Raw genomic sequence first — 16,421 nt, 5'->3', positions numbered from 1 at the left:
GTGTACAAGTAGCTTGACCTTAGCACACAAACCTAATCTCCAGATCTGCTCTGAGTGTCATTTCACAATTTAATTAAAATAAATAAATAAATAAAATAAATAAATTAACCCCCCCTCCCCCCCAAAAAAAATAAAAACAATAAAATACATTTTGACATCCCACCAAGCAATTTTTTTGTGTTAAAAAATAATTCTAATTGAATTTAGCCTCCTTTTAGCCAAGGCATCTCTGTTTCAGTGTTTCCATTGGGTCTTAATAAGCCTTAAAATGTCTTAAATCCCAAAATCAAAATTTCAGACCTTAATAAGTTTTAAATTTACTGAAATATTGTGTTGTAGGTCTTAATTTTTCTTTGTTATATATGTATAGCTACCCAATCTGGCCAAAACCCATACAGTCACCGACAATATATCTAAGTAAAACTTTAAACTTTTTACTTAAAAGTTTTTTCTATATTTCCCATAATGGTTTAATTATTTTGCTTACAATAACATTTGTTTAAAAGTGCTCTATTTGTTTACTGCTGAGGACATCAACCTGGACAGATTGTTGTGTGTAGATTTATTTTATTATAGTTTTTAAAACTTTTAAAACATTTCTCCAGTTTTTATTATTAATAAAAAAGGTTTATGTTGGGAAAAATGGTATGGATACTAGTAGAGCTTGCTTGTTTTTACACAATATTTAACATATTTTGCTAAGAAATATCTAAAAAAAAAAATATATATATATATTGTTATTAATTATTAATATTGTTTTTTGATATAGGGGAAATAAAAATCTTTTCCATCTGGGCCATTTGAAAAATTCCTTACCCTTTTAATTCACAATGGTCTTAAAAAGTGTTAAATTTAACTGCAGAAACCCTGATGTTTGGAAGTATGTTTCACATCTTTCAAACAAAAAATAGACCTTACTATATAGACAAAATATATAGTTTTAATCAACAATAATAAATCTATAGGATGACATTTATACTGTTCAGTTAAAAAAAAAATTAAAATGCAGTTTAATACAATTTAATACAAATAAATACAATCTAATTGATACTGCCACTCAACAAGACAAGATCAATCCACTTTAGACCACTGTCCCAGTCCCTTTGTGCCCTTTGAGGATGCAATCTCAGAATTAGAATAGCAATATTTTGGTCATATCCCTCAGCTCTAGAAGCTACTAGGTTTGATTCATTATACCATGCATATGCTTTAATAGCAGCGAGAGACTGCTGAAGGGCTATAAGGTCATTAACAGAGGGCAAACCATCGCTAATTGGCTTCTTGTGTGGCGTGACTGTGATATGTCAAGCACGAGAGATCAGAGTACAGTAAGACTCCGCTACCATCAGAAATCTCATTATGGAGGCGAGCTGGCCTTCTTGTCACAGACACCAGCATTTTGACAGGTAGCAAACATGTAGATCTTGTTGAGAAATATCAGAAAATAAATCTAATAGAGAAATGTATGGGTTTGTCAATGAAAATGTATGCTAATTGCATTTTGCTAGTAGTGTTTATGTAATAATTGCCTGCTTAATTGCCCAATACTTATCTTTACATTTATATTACTACGTAGTGACTATCTTTTATGAACAAAATTAATTCATACATAATTATTTCCTATTTCAGAGTATATGTAGAGTGTGCAATATGGATACCAGGACAACCCATATCCATGAAAATTAATATTTGCTATTTAACAGAACACAGTAATATTTGACCTTAAATGTATGGTAAATTCCTGGCTAAGAATTGCATTACTTTCACTGTAAGGTACTGCATGGAAATTTACAGTAAATTACTGTGAGGTAATAATTCTGTAAATATTTCTAAATATCAAACAAAGTGCCAGTATTAGCATAAATGGTAATGTGTATTAATTTCTATGTTGAATAAAATATTAAATGTGTTTGAATTTCTATAACTAAGGTGCAAAAGATATAGCTGTTTTACAGTAATTTACTGTAATCATAATGCCTGCCAATTTCACAATAAAATTCTGAATACGTAAAATTTAACAGTTAAATCCTGTAAAGTGACACTAATATAATTTACTGTGAAAAATTACAGTAACGTTGTAAAATTCTGGAAATTTGTTACAGTGTAATGCTCATCAATGACATTTGCATTGGTTCAAATATGGTTTCATAATATAACAATTATGAGGGGAAAAAACAGATAAGGAAATGCAAAACAACTTTGTCTATTATATGAGGATTTACACTGAGAAGTATATAGAAATATATGTCGTTCTATAATGTCTTGTGTAACACATGGTTAATGTGTTGGGAAACAATATAAAATGAAGTTAATAACCTGCAATCATAATTTATACAATACAATAAAACAGCTATTTCCTTTCCCAAATGAACATATAAACAGCACTTTGTCACAGTATAAATAACTCATTCATATAAAGAGCAGGGGGGAACTGCTACATTTGTTTGTGTACATGTTGCAGTTCATGGCTTTGTTGACACATTTCCAATAATGCTGAAGTCTATAATTAAGGCTCTTCCCACTGTGATGCAGGAGAAGAGGTGTAATCCATAATTAGCTCACCAAGTAAAGCAAATGCATTCTCATACAATTAAAGAAAGAGAGAGAGAGAGCTAGAGGGAGAAAAAAAAAACAGGAAAGCAAACACACAACATTCATAGTGGCCCCCCGTGTGAGCTTTCTCATTAAGAACTCAAACTGCTTCACTGGTTGCTATTTAATGGAATTGAATTTTCTTTGATTGGAGTTTGCCATTCTTGACACTCAGGCACAACAACGTACAGAGGATGTGTTGGTGCGTGCTGAACCGAGAAAACTAATAAACTGTATAATTAAAGAAATTAAGTGTTGCATGGAGGGAAGAGAATGGCGACTTCTCAGGGTGTCTGTTGGTTTAGTACTGTGCCGGGGCTTCAGAGCGGGTCACTTATTACTGCAGCCAAAGGGTGGCACTAGAGACCCATCGGCTCTCAGTCTCAGGAAGACTCCTCACTGGGCGAGGAATCAGATGTGTTTCTGCTGGAGGTCAAGAGGAGTGGAGAGCTGGCCTGCGTATATATGCATCCTCCTGTGGGCTTTGTGTCGTCTCAGAAAGACGAACACTGCTAAAGATGTTGAGGAGACTTCATATTTTTTCTCAAATATTAATGGATTCTCAGATACAGACAAGATGAATCTTATTAAATCAATCTATCTATCCATCCATCCATCCATCCATCCATCCATCCATCCATCCATCCATCCATCCATCCATCCATCCATCCATCCATCCATCCATCCATCCATCTATCTATCTATCTATCTATCTATCTATCTATCTATCTATCTATCTATCTATCTATCTATCTATCTATCTATCTATCTATCTATCTATCTATCTAATCTATCTGCCTGTTTGTCTGTCATTCCGTCTGTCCGTCCATCCATCCATCCATCCGTCTATCTAGAGTGCATCTATCTATAGCACTTCACTTTTTCAACATTTTTTATGTTACAGCCTTACTCCAAAATGGATTAAATTCATTTATTTCCTCAACATTCTACACACAATTCCTCATAATGACATTGTGAAAAATATTTTTTTGAAATTGTTGCAAATTTATTAAAGATAAAAAAGCTGAAGAATCACATGTACAGAAGTATTCACAGTCTTTGCCGTGAAGCTCTAAATTGAGCTCAGGTACATTCTGTTTCCACTGATCATTCTTGAGATGTTTCAGCAGCTTAATTGGAGTTCATCTGTGATAAATTCAGTTGATTGGGCATGATTTGAAAAGGCATACACCTGTCTATATAAGGTCCCAGGGTTGATAGTGCATGTCAAAGCACAAACCAAGAATGAAGACAAAGGAATTGTCTGTAGACCTCCGAGACAGGATTGTCTTGAGGCACAAGGCTGGGAAAGGTTAAAGAAACTTTTCTGTTGCTCTGAAATTTCTAAAAGATCACAGTGGCCTCCATCATCCGTAAGTGGAAGATGTTTGGAACCACCAGGACTCTTCCTAGAGCTGGCTGGCCATCTAAGCTGAGTGATCAGGGGAGAAGGACCTTAGTCAGGGAGGTGATCAATAACCCTATGGTCACTCTGTCTGAGCTCCAGCATTCTTCAGTGGAGAGAGGAGAACCTTACAGAACCATCTGTGCAGCAATCCACCAATCAGGCCTGTATGGTAAAGTAGGCAGACGGATCCCACTCCCTGCCTGGAATTTGCCAAAAGGCATCCGAAGGACTCTCAGACCATAAGAAACAAAATTCTCTGGTTTGATGAGACTAAAATTGGACTCTTTGGAGTGAATGCCAGGCGTTACGTCTGGAGAAAACCAGGCACCGCTCATCACAAGACTAATACCATCCCTACAGTAAAGCATGGTGGGGGCAGCATCATGCTGTGGGGATGTTTTTCAGCAGCAGGATCTGGAAGACTAGTCAGGATAAAGGGAAAGATGAATGCAGCAATGTACAGAGACATCCTGAATGAAAACCTGCTTCAGAGTGCTCTTGACCTCAGACTGGAGCGACGGTTCATCTTCCAGCAGGACAATGACCCAAAGCACACCGCCAAAATATCAATGGAGTGGCTTCACAACAACTCGGTGAATGTCCTTGAGTGGCCCAGCCAGAGCCCAGACCTAAATCCTATTGAACATCTCTGGAGAGATCTGAAAATGGCTGTACACTGTTGCTTCCCATCCATAATTAAATTACAATATAATGTTAAATCTATATACTATCATATATTTAGCCAGCTATATTCTAGCCTAAAACCTAGTAAACACCAACAACATAAATAACAAAAATAAAACAAAATATTCGCAAAATGGAACTGCCTGTCTGGTGCTTGTTTTCTGCAAGGAGCATGAATCATTGACATATGGAGGAACAATGAAGCTGTACCTGCCTGACATCAACATTCATCGCTAATCTCTGGTGTGCTGTTTCCTTATAGTTCACTTTTGAAGAGATCAGCAAAATGCTGCGTTTAGGATAATTTGGGTGTAACCCAAACCACACACAGTTGCAGAGTGGATCGTCCATTATCCCCATAAAGCAACTGTAATAAATCACAGGTGAGAGAGCCGTCACAATACAACGGTGAACAGCACTGGTATATCACACCAGGTTAATGTCCTTTGTTGAGGGTAATCTCTGTGCAATATCAGCTTCAAAGATGTGGCAGGCAACCTACAACCTGTTGCCCGAGGGAGGGATTTGTGTCTTTTCACACCTATAATTCTGCGCTTGGTGCACAGGACAGGACATGGCATCATTCACATCACCGACTGGCTGGCTATGGGATCGTCATGCTACTATGGCAGCACAGTTACTAATGTGGGTGTAATTTCTTGAATATGAATTAATTTCATAACATTTGTAATATTCCAATATTGTAGGCAGAATAGCATCAAATACACTGGTGTCAATTAGAGCATACACATTTTTTTGGTCTGAAATTGATTGTATACTTCACAAATGCCTATAAAGTACCAGGAAGCGATTTTTTGTAATACACTAATATGCATTAAATAATGCACAGATAATCAGTAGTAATGTCGAAGATTGTTAACTAATTGTTAATGGATATGCCATTATGGTAATTGCATTGAATTACTTAATTAGTCCTAGGTGCCTCAAGAAGTAAAGTCATAACATAACAATACCTTTGCAAATCATTAAATAATTATTAATTAAAGCAGATAAATACCAGTTGAATTGCCCTGTTATTTAATTACACACATTAATTTACACTGTTAGATAAAAGGGAAAATTTGAGTGTGTGTGTTGTCAAACTGATGAAGATGTTTTCTCAGTTAGTCTGTGTTTTTCTACTTGGATGTCTTTTCTTAGGGGAAGCACGGTGGCGCAGTGGGTAGCACAATTGCCTCACAGCAAGAAGGTCGCTAGTTTGAGCCCCAGCTGGATCAGCTGGCATTTCTGTGTGGAGTTTGCATGTTCTCACTGTGTTCGCGTGGGTTTCCTCTGGGTGCTCTAATTTCCCCCACAAGTCCAAAAAACATGTGGTATATGGGGTAAACTAAATTGTCCGTAGTGTATGTGTGTAAATGAGTGTGTATCAATGTTTGGGTTGCAGCTGGAAGTAAATCTGTTGCGTAAAACATAAGTTAGCGGTTCATTCCACTGTGGTGACCACAGATTAATAAAGGGACTAAGACGAAAAGAAAATGAATAAATAAATGTATTAACTCGCAGCATGTTTGAGCTCTCTAGGCCACCGTATAAATTCACTCAAGATATTTTGGAAGATAGTCATTATTCCAAAGTGTCAATTTGTTGTTTTATGCTAACTTGTTGCTTTTACTGTAAGAAATTACAATAAAAAAAATTGTTTGCATGCAAAATTGTCAATAAAGAAACATGGTATAATGGATGAAAAGACTGAATAAAAATATGAAATTACTTGTATTTGGAAAGAATTATATGTGATGTGATGAGTGAGTAATAGAGTGTGCTGACTAGACACATTTACACATTACTAAAGCCGCCTCTGATGCTAGAGTAAGGTGTAGGTCAGAGCTGCATATTTGGCTTTTTTACCTATTTTTTTAATCCCTTTATTCTTTAAATCTTTTCTTGATTATATAAAGACACCGGGAATATGTAAGCTCACCAGTTAAGAATTTGATGAACATTTGAAGATGACTGATGTTGATTAAACTAATCATTATGGTCAACATTCAGCTGACATTCCCATTTTGGTTTTGAAAGGGCTAGTTCACTCACCTTTTCTTTAATTTTTTTTTTCTGAAGAAGATATTTTGTAGAAAGTTGGAAATGAGACACTTGGTGGTACTTTAAGGGCTCAAACATAGTGTTTTGTGCAACATAGGCTCATTCTGATAACGTAGCCATACATTTCTGGAGATCTTGAATTATGTAGCTATAAGTACATATGGCTGCATTTCATTTTAAAAAAAGCAACACTACAGGGTGGTAATACGGCATTCCTTTTCACGCTTACCAGCTGACCCCTTACTTCCATATGAACGGCTTTCCCGCTGTTACCAGTTTATCTAGTTAGCTGGCCATATAGCCAGACGCAGACAGGAGTTAATCACAATGAGTTTCAATGGGTTTAAGTAGGGTGAAGAACAGTTCTAGAAAGCTGGTAAGACAAAAACAGAAGCCAAAATATAAAATAAACAAGTAAATAACAAGGTGAGAATGTGGTAAAATCTGAAAATGTGGTAAAAATCAGGCGAGGGTTTTTTTCTGGATTGCTTTTGAAAACTGTCGACTGGGAAGGGGGTGGGCGGGTCAATCAGTGCTTTTGAAAACACTATTGGTTGTGTTTAGGGAAGGAGATGGGTAGGTCAGTTGATCGGTCGGTCAGTTAATCAGTCAGTCAGTCAGTCAGTCAGTCAACACTGGCCTTTGGTGGATTTACACAAGAACAGCGAATGGCACTCGTGAGATAAATCTAAGATCTCAAAAAGCATACACAGTGTCCTCTGGTGTATTCGTGAAAACAAAAAATGCAAAAAAACATAGCTCCTGGAACGTATTTGGCACTCTCCAGAGATGTATATAGCGGTATGTTTTCAGAATGATCCTGGGTTGGTTTTGTACCTATATATGACAGTCAATAGATACTATTAACTGTTTGTGTCCCAGAATTCTTTAAAACATGTTTTTTTAAGTTCAGCAGAGAAAGTCATACAGTTTTGCAAGAACTTTTGGTGTGCACATTTTAAGTTTTGTGTAAAGGTTTAGATAGTTGTTTCTAGGATAGCATTTTGATCAAGACTACTAAAGAAATATGTTTACAAGAAATACGAATGCAGGGTATAGATCAACCCCCATCAGGGGAAAGAAAAATAAACCTTTGATACCAGCAGATAGATGATCTCATTTACAGTAGCCAAGAATTTCTCAGCATTCTCAGGGAATCTTTCATCGGACACACTTTACCCAACAGTAGTGTGAGCCACAACACCAATGAGAGCCAGAGGGGTCTTGGAGAATAAAACTAAAATAACCTGTTAGGTTCAAATCCCAGGACTGCAAAACAGAGGGAGAGAAAGAAAAAAGCTCATAGATAATGCTCTCATACAGACCTCACCAGAAACATCTACAGAAAGATTCCACTCATGACACTGAGATGAAACTACTATTCACCTGCCAGACTAGTGTGCTGTACTTCAGCAAAAAAACAAATGTGTAGAGACATCTGGCCATCTGTTTCAGGTTGCTACTCTCTACTGTACAGTACTCCCGCATATATAAGTACACCCCTCACAAACCTATCTTTTAAATTCATATTTTTAATAGGAAGCTATACAATATTATATTTGTGCATATATTTTAGATTAGTCAATACTGAAGCCAAATCTGGAGCTTATCTAACAAAACAACTTACGATAACGGTCTGAAAACTCGTACACCCAAATTTATATGTTATAGAAAAATATTAAATACAATAATTTTTTTTTTTAAATCTAAAAGAAAAATCAAGAGAAGCAAAAAAAAGAGGATAAATATAGTTGACATTTTGTAGGTTGTAATTTTTGTTGAAATTAAGTTGAATTTAAGTCTGTTATCTTTCAATTATTAAAGATTTTTGATAACTAAAATATTATTTTAATACATATATCTGTTTAATAAATCTGTTTTGTTTAAATGCACCAAAATACATGGCTTATATTCACTGAGAAATGGAGAAAAAATATTCATTTTCAAAAAGAGGTGTTCTCAATTATGCTGAGCACTGTATGGTTGATTAAGACATGGTAAAATTATTTTAATTTATTTGCCCTTTATTTACAAATTCATCAAATGCGTGCATGTTGTTACATAATTGTTGTTTCATTAGTGGTGCTTTCATTAATTGCAGACTAACAAATGTGCAGCAATGCAACACAAAAGTATGTTATTAACATCATTTCTAATTAATTGTCTAGATTAATTTAATCCAAATAGTGTATGGGATTCCATTATTCCAGATCTATATTTCTATTTTTCTACATTTCACAGAGTGTAATAAATGCGTACACACAATGAGTACACACTCAGGAGATGTGTGGCTTTTGATCTTTTCTGTATTGCTCCAAGATTAATTTCATATATTTGTTTATGAAATAATAAAATGTTTAGTGCGGTGATATTTGTTTTACATTACTTAAGCATCTATAACTTTGTCATTTTGAGCATTATAATCTCTAGATGATGGATAATGAAGTCTAAAGTGTCTTCTTTCAAAAGATACATGAACTGTGAAAGTAGACCAAATTATTCAGCAACTGTTACTGTTTTAGTTTGGGAAGCTCATTTTTGAGAAAGTGCCTCTGACAGTGAGGGAGAGAAGGACACCGATATAGCCTCGGAAAACTGTTTGCAGAAATTTCATTTTGCAAGCTCTCTTCATTAAATTTGAAATATTAACTCATGAGACACTTGGCTTTCAAGACATACTTTTTTTCTAGGTCATTACAATAATGTTTTCCTGCGTTTGTATATGGAAAAACAAATATTGAACACAATATTGACACCAGTGTATATAGATTTTTTCATTACTTCATAATGTATTACTTTTTATATTTTTGAGCATGAAACTTTCCAGTTGGACCATGTTAAAGCTTAAAGTGTCTTCTTTCCAATGATGCTAATTTTTGTTTGTAGCTCACTGGGGTCATAACTGTTACTATTTAAAGTTAGGTTGGTGTAAATCCCTAAAAGTGAGAGCTGAATTAAGGCTCATTTATACTTCTGCGTCAAGCGCACGCATATGCTCCAGCACAGCCTACGTGTGGACGCATAGCCCTCGCCGTCGGCGACGTTGACACGCACCTCTCAAAAAATGTAACTACACGTCGCAATGACGCGTAGCGCCAGCTCTGTTGGGTTGGTAGCACTGATGAGTGTAGCACTGATGAGAGCTGTGGAGCCCGATGCAGCGAGTGTTTACAAGTGTCAAGTCATGTGAAGGAGCTCCAGATGAAAACTGTTGTTTTGTGTTTACTGTATGATTACAGTTGTTGCACGTCCACTGGTTCCTGCCTCTGAATGAGCGAGTTTGAGCCACTTGTACATTATGGTGGCGTTCAGAAAAAAACAACCCAGGCTTATTCTGAAAATGTAGTCCTATATATGTTTCTGGACACCGCTAAATGCGCCCCAAGAGGTACGTATTTTTGCAGTTTCAGACAAAGAAAAGCCCTCTGATTTTTACCACGTTTTCAGATTTTACCACATTCTTACCCTGTTATTTACTTGTTTATTTTATTTTTTGGATTCTGTTTTTGTCCTACCTGTTTTCTGGAATCATTTTTCACCGGACTCGAACCTCGTCGTCGTGGTAAACTCCTCTCTGCGTCTCAAGTCCACCGACGTAGATGACAGCGGGAAAGCCGTTCACACGGAGGTAAGCAGTTAGCTGGTAAGTGCGAAAAGGAACGGCATCATACCGCCACGTACTGTAGCGTTCGTTTAAAAATCAAATGAAGCCATATGTACCTCTGGCTACATAATTTGCGGTCTCCAGAAATGTATAAAGGATTACATTTTCAGAATGAGCCTGTGTTGGAAAAAACAAAACACCAGCGAAGAAACTTGACACAGAGGAACATAAAAACCTCACTGCCATCTAGTGTTTCGGATGTGTTATTGCAGAGCAACACAAACAGTGCGTAGAAGTATAAATGCACGATAGCGCACAAGGCATGTGCCGTGGGTCATATATACGGGATATATATTTATTTATTTATTTATTTATTTAATTTTTACACATTTATTTTCCAAATATGATATTTCCCTCATAAGTTTCTCCCTGACTTAAATTTTGGCTCACACAGTACACACAGCATTTCATAAAAATCATTTAAAAGTGATTTTTAAATGTTATTTTACTTCTTAAAAATGTATAAAAGTAAATTTCTCCACATTCAATATTGAATTGAGTAAACCCAAAATCTACTTGTACATCTATTTAGAACCTATACATTTAACCATGCGTTAAAAATTTTTTTTAAAATAAATAACAAAAAAAAAATCAATAAAAAGTTTTCAAGCCAGTTTAAATGTCACACTACACTACAAAAGTAAAAAAGCTCATATCTATAGCTTTGAAAAACAACAACGACACAAAAACACCCAAGTGGCCAAAGCTCATGTAACCCACCCCCATATAGCATCCGACCCTGCCTTCAAATAGTTGTGTTTACGGTCTGCAAAGTACAAACTGTATAGATTTTTCCCAACATCAAACAGATAAAGGTCAGATTGTGCCAGGGGCTCTTGTGACCCGCAGGCTCCCTGTTCCCCTCCCCTCGTGTGCTCTTAATCCAGACCAACACTGAGGCTTCCAGCACAGATTAGTGGTGTTAGCCTGCAGGCCTTTCCACTGGGCGGCAGCCTGAAAACAGATCCCTCACTGTGCCCATGACCCCAGTGCTGAGATGTGGATAAGTGCCATATGGTTGAAGGTGGGTCTTGTGGGGTCCAGTTCCTCACAGACAGCTGGCCTCGCTGGACTCCTTGTGTCAGAGAGCAAAAACATGTGCCGAAGCAGCAAGTTAGCTAAATAGCGCACATATAGATTAGTGATCGCTGGCAGGGGACGATGCTCTTACACAGAGGCAGAGGAGAAGGCTTTGAAATGGATCAAAATCCCTCTCTTTGTCATTTTAAGCACATGTAGTCATGAGAGGATCAGCTATTAAAGCAAGGTTTACACTAAAGTGAAAGCACAGACACTGTTTGTTTTTTGATGGGTATTAACATTGTGGTGTTATTCAAGGAATATTCTGGGATCAACTCGAGTTCAGTGCAATGTTGATTAACATGTCATTTAACAGAAAAAATCTGGGAGCCATTTTGATAAAAGTGAATGAGGTCAACCTGTAAACTATGTTGAAAATGTTGTCAAATCATCACTGTATGTATTGTTTGCCAAGGCTGTGGATGTAAAGTAATAATGCTGTAACTAATGTTAATTTTTTTTGCACATACTGATCATCTTGTAGGATTTTTTGTTGAGAGTTTTTTATTCTTAAGTGCCTCTAGCTGTTGATTTGCATTTTTTATGAATCACCAAAGTTTACAATTTTAGTTAAAATCTTCTTTATTGTTCTATTGAAGAAAAAAATCTGCTGCAACTTCAAGTGCTTTACTAAAACTCACATACAGCAGTAGTGTAAAGTAATAAATTAAAAATACTTAAACTATTGTAGCTGATAGTATTATACTTTAAGAAGTGCATTTTTAGTGCTGTGTCAGTATTTTTACAGCACTATTTTCCTCCAACCTGCATTTATATGTTTATATTTTTTTGTCTAGTGTGATTGGCTAAGTAGAATATTCAGTTCATTTGTACCTACAAGTATATATTCAATAAAATTGCACAGAAAAATCACATCAGACAGGCAAACCTCAAGACACAGCTTCTTTATAAATGTAGCAAAAATGTACAGTATGAAAGCAAATCACTGATGTCACTGATGAGAAAATAAAAGATGCTGTTGACTGAAATCACTTTGAACAATAACTAAATGCACTACAGAATGTTACGTTTTCAAACACATGCAAAAATTTCAAGTATTCTATCAATGCAGAACAAGCTTGGTTTGCAGTGCCAACCGTTGGATACTTACTCATAGCTTACTCATAAAGCGCTCTTTAAGATCTCAAAACTCAGGGCTTCTGGTAGTACCCCGGAACAGCAAAGTCTACTAAAGGAGGTTGAGGTGTCTCAGTTATGGCTCCCAAACTCTGGAATAGTCTTCCTGAAAATGTCTGAGGCTCAGACACACACTCTCAGTTCAAAACTAGATTAAAGACCTATCTGTTTAGTAAAGCATACACACAATGCATCATATAACAGTATGATGGATGAGTGTGCTCCACGCAGGTGAGTGGGCTTGACAAACCACCTGTAGGACACACTCCTCCTGTCTTAATTCACCAGACATTTTGGAAGAGTGGAGAGCATGAGACTGATTCCTGAAAGACGACAGTGACAGATGCGTCTTCACATGCTTCCTGTGGGCCAACTTGATCACCCGCCGGTGACCTACTCACACCTGTAGTTTCTCCACGACGGACGTCTATTGTTCTTCAGCCTTTAGCGCCTAGACTGCAGCTCTGCACAAGAAGTTTGGCCAGAGGAGAAATGGTCATGCCCAGCTGATCCTAGTTTCTCTCAAGATTTTTTTCCTTCACTTTCGTCAATTGGTCAAGTTTGTTCCTCGCCACTGTCGGCACTGGCATGCTTGGTTTGGAACATATGGAGCTGCACATCAATGGATTTGCGCTTCAGTGTTTGGATTTTCAGCAATAAAATTAAACCACACTGAACTGAACTAAACTGACTTTAAACTCTAAAAACTGGACTGACACTGTTTCCATTTACTAGAACTTCTATGTTAAGCTGCTTCGACACAAACTACATTGTTAAAGCACTATAGAAAGAAACATGAATTGAATCACAGTAACAGATACTGTTACTCTACTACATATTTTTGGCATTTCTACAGATTTTTCAGTAGATTTCAGTTTTTCAGTAGACCTACAACATTTTGGGCAAACTAAATTTGTAAGGATGATGAAATTTTGGCAATATGATGCCATATCCTTTTTAAAAACATTGAAAAATATTTAAAAACAGTTTGTTGAAATGCCTCAAATTTTATTTTATCAAAGATAAATCGATAAATCAACCTTCTATTCGTCACTTTCTTCAGGTGACACAAATTCATAAGGTCTATTCAAGAACAACTAATAGATACTTTTCAAAAAGCATAATGAAATTTGCTAAACTTGTTCCCAGAATATTCCTTCAGTAACAAGCTTGGACAGTCCTTTTCATTGATGAACTACAAGCATTATGACAGTGTAGAAGTTGGCCTGTGTCTGTGAGTGTGGCGGCTGAATGCTGGATGTGTGAGCCGTCGCTGAGTGTCATGAGCATATCAATGTAATTCCAGGCTTGCAGATGTTGTCTAGATTGGATGTGAGGGATTAAGATGTAACCCAAGAGCTCTTTGAGTAAGTCTGGCATGGCTGAATATGCTTCTAAAGACCTGGTGGCAGGCAACGCCGGGCGATCTGCCAGGTCAGTATTACCAGCAGGGCACTTTAACAGGGTTTTACAGCTGGAGGGAATTTATAATGAATTTCGGACAGGGCTTTCTTAAGATGCTTTACATCAATCATTAGAGAGGAAACAAGTTGCCATTAAAATGATCTTCATCACAAATGTTGCTTTAAAAATGTACAACAAAAAAAACCCATATTGTTTTGTAGTAAAAAAAAAATAGTTTTTGCTTGATAAAAGGCTTGTTGAGCAAACAAATATATAAATGAATAAATTCCAATCTCTTGATATGATTGCTTCCTGGATTGCATTGTATTATATTTCAGAAGAAAGGCGCTTCATGCCATGGATTAGATCCCAGGGAGAGGTAATTTCCTAAAAGCACTCTGAATTATTTGGTTATACAGGTGATGTAACAGCGGCGGACACGAATCCGATTTCTAGCTGTGAAGAAATAGGGAATCAGTGTAAAAGCTGGCAGACCTGAAACAAATAGACGGAAGGTATGTGACATTGGGTTGGCCTGTTAAGGTTTAAACAAAGCTTCTGCTGAGATGAATCCATCTCAAAATAAAGTGAGGAGAAAGATGAATTGCACAATGAAAAACAAGACAAAAAAAGAATACAAAAGAATTGCAATGATCACAATAAAATGCTATTACAAAGAGAAGGAGGAGACACAAGATAAATATCTCTCTGTCTACAGTGTCTACATATATATGTGTGCGACTGGCATCTGTTGGGCGGCTTGATGCTCCCACATATAGTGAAAGGAGATTATGTTCCAGCATAAATGAGGCTTTTACTTTTTTATATTTTAAATCCAGCAGGCCTAATCTAATCTTATCCCTCCCCAATCCAATTTTTAATGCTGGCTACACATAGGATTAGAGTGTTGGAGTTTGCTTTGTAGGCCATTTGACTGAAACGTAGCATCTGCTGGTTACTGAGAGATAAAAACTCAAGAAGAAGAGTGAAGACAAGGCATCTTTCACTAGACTTTATCAAAATGAATAAGAATGCTGCATGTACAGGTATTTCAATAGATGCTAAAACTACAACTGCAAAAAACTGCCAAAATGTTTGGAGAAAAAAATAAATAAATAAATAAAGTGAGGATATAAGTATTGAACACGTCATGTTTTTTCCTAGAAATAACGTTTCCAAAAGATCGGTTGACATGGAATTGTACCAGATTTTGGTAAAAACCCAAACAATATAAACATATGTATAAAACAAAACAAAACAAATTAGAAAGTACTGAACTACTGATATGTATTTAATACTTTATATAAAAGGCTTTTTGCTGATGGCAGCTTAAAGATGAGACTCATGTGCAGAATGAAGTCACATGCATTGCTCACATGTGATTGTTTTCTTCAACAAAGTGTAAAAATCTTGATGGTTCTGTGGGTCTCGTCTGTCAAATCTGATCTTTATTTTGTATTTACTATTGAATTGAAGCTTGATTTTCTACAGCTTGATTTTCTTTCTCTGAAAGTCTTTGAGAGTTTCATTGACTGTGTTTTGGATTATTGTCTTGCTGAAATGTCCACCCTGGTTCCTGGTAATGTAAATGTTGGACTGAAGCAGCTAGTATTAATTTACAATGATGAAGGGCAAAGTGTTGCTGAATAACTACTAAAAGATTTCAGCTGCTGTCTGAGCTTTCTTTACCTCCCAATACTGTGGTCAATATTTTTTCCCTGTGTCATTTTATTTTATTACACATAACTTAATTTATTAGTTTTATAAATAATTATATTAATTATAAATAATTATATAATTTTTTTCTTTGCAAATATGGATTTCTTTGGTTGTTACCAACATCAGGTGAATAGATATAAAGTCAAAAGCACCTTTAGAAAGATGACTTCTGAGAAAAATTGTGTCAATACTTATTTCCCTAGTTGTTTATATACAGAGAAGGGCAGTATTTATGATACATGTATTTCAAATATGTATTTAAATATAAAATAGTATTTAGTAATTTGTATTTGATAGGGCTGATTAACATGGCTTAATATTTTGTATCTAAATACGTTAGTGTCAATTTTACTGGCCACATTAACTATCAAACATGTTAATTTCACTAAGTCAGCTTAATGGGGAAGGGATTGAACGAATAGGTCTAATTGATGGAAGATTTGCAAATAAAACTCATGCTCCTTTTGACACGTAACACTGGAGTAATGCTGAAATTTCAGCTTTACATCAAAATGATAAATAATATCTTTTACTTTAATAAATTAGAAAAGTGTTGTTTTGAACTATAATATTTCTGAAATTTTAAATGGTAACAGTTTAGGAAGTGAAAAGTGCCCGTATAAATTTATGAAATCTGATATATCTACAAAACAGTAAAGGCATATTTGA

Source organism: Danio aesculapii, chromosome 5 (assembly GCF_903798145.1).
Source record: "Danio aesculapii chromosome 5, fDanAes4.1, whole genome shotgun sequence".
NCBI classification, from domain to species: domain Eukaryota; kingdom Metazoa; phylum Chordata; class Actinopteri; order Cypriniformes; family Danionidae; genus Danio; species Danio aesculapii.
This window is presented reverse-complemented; position numbering follows the sequence as displayed.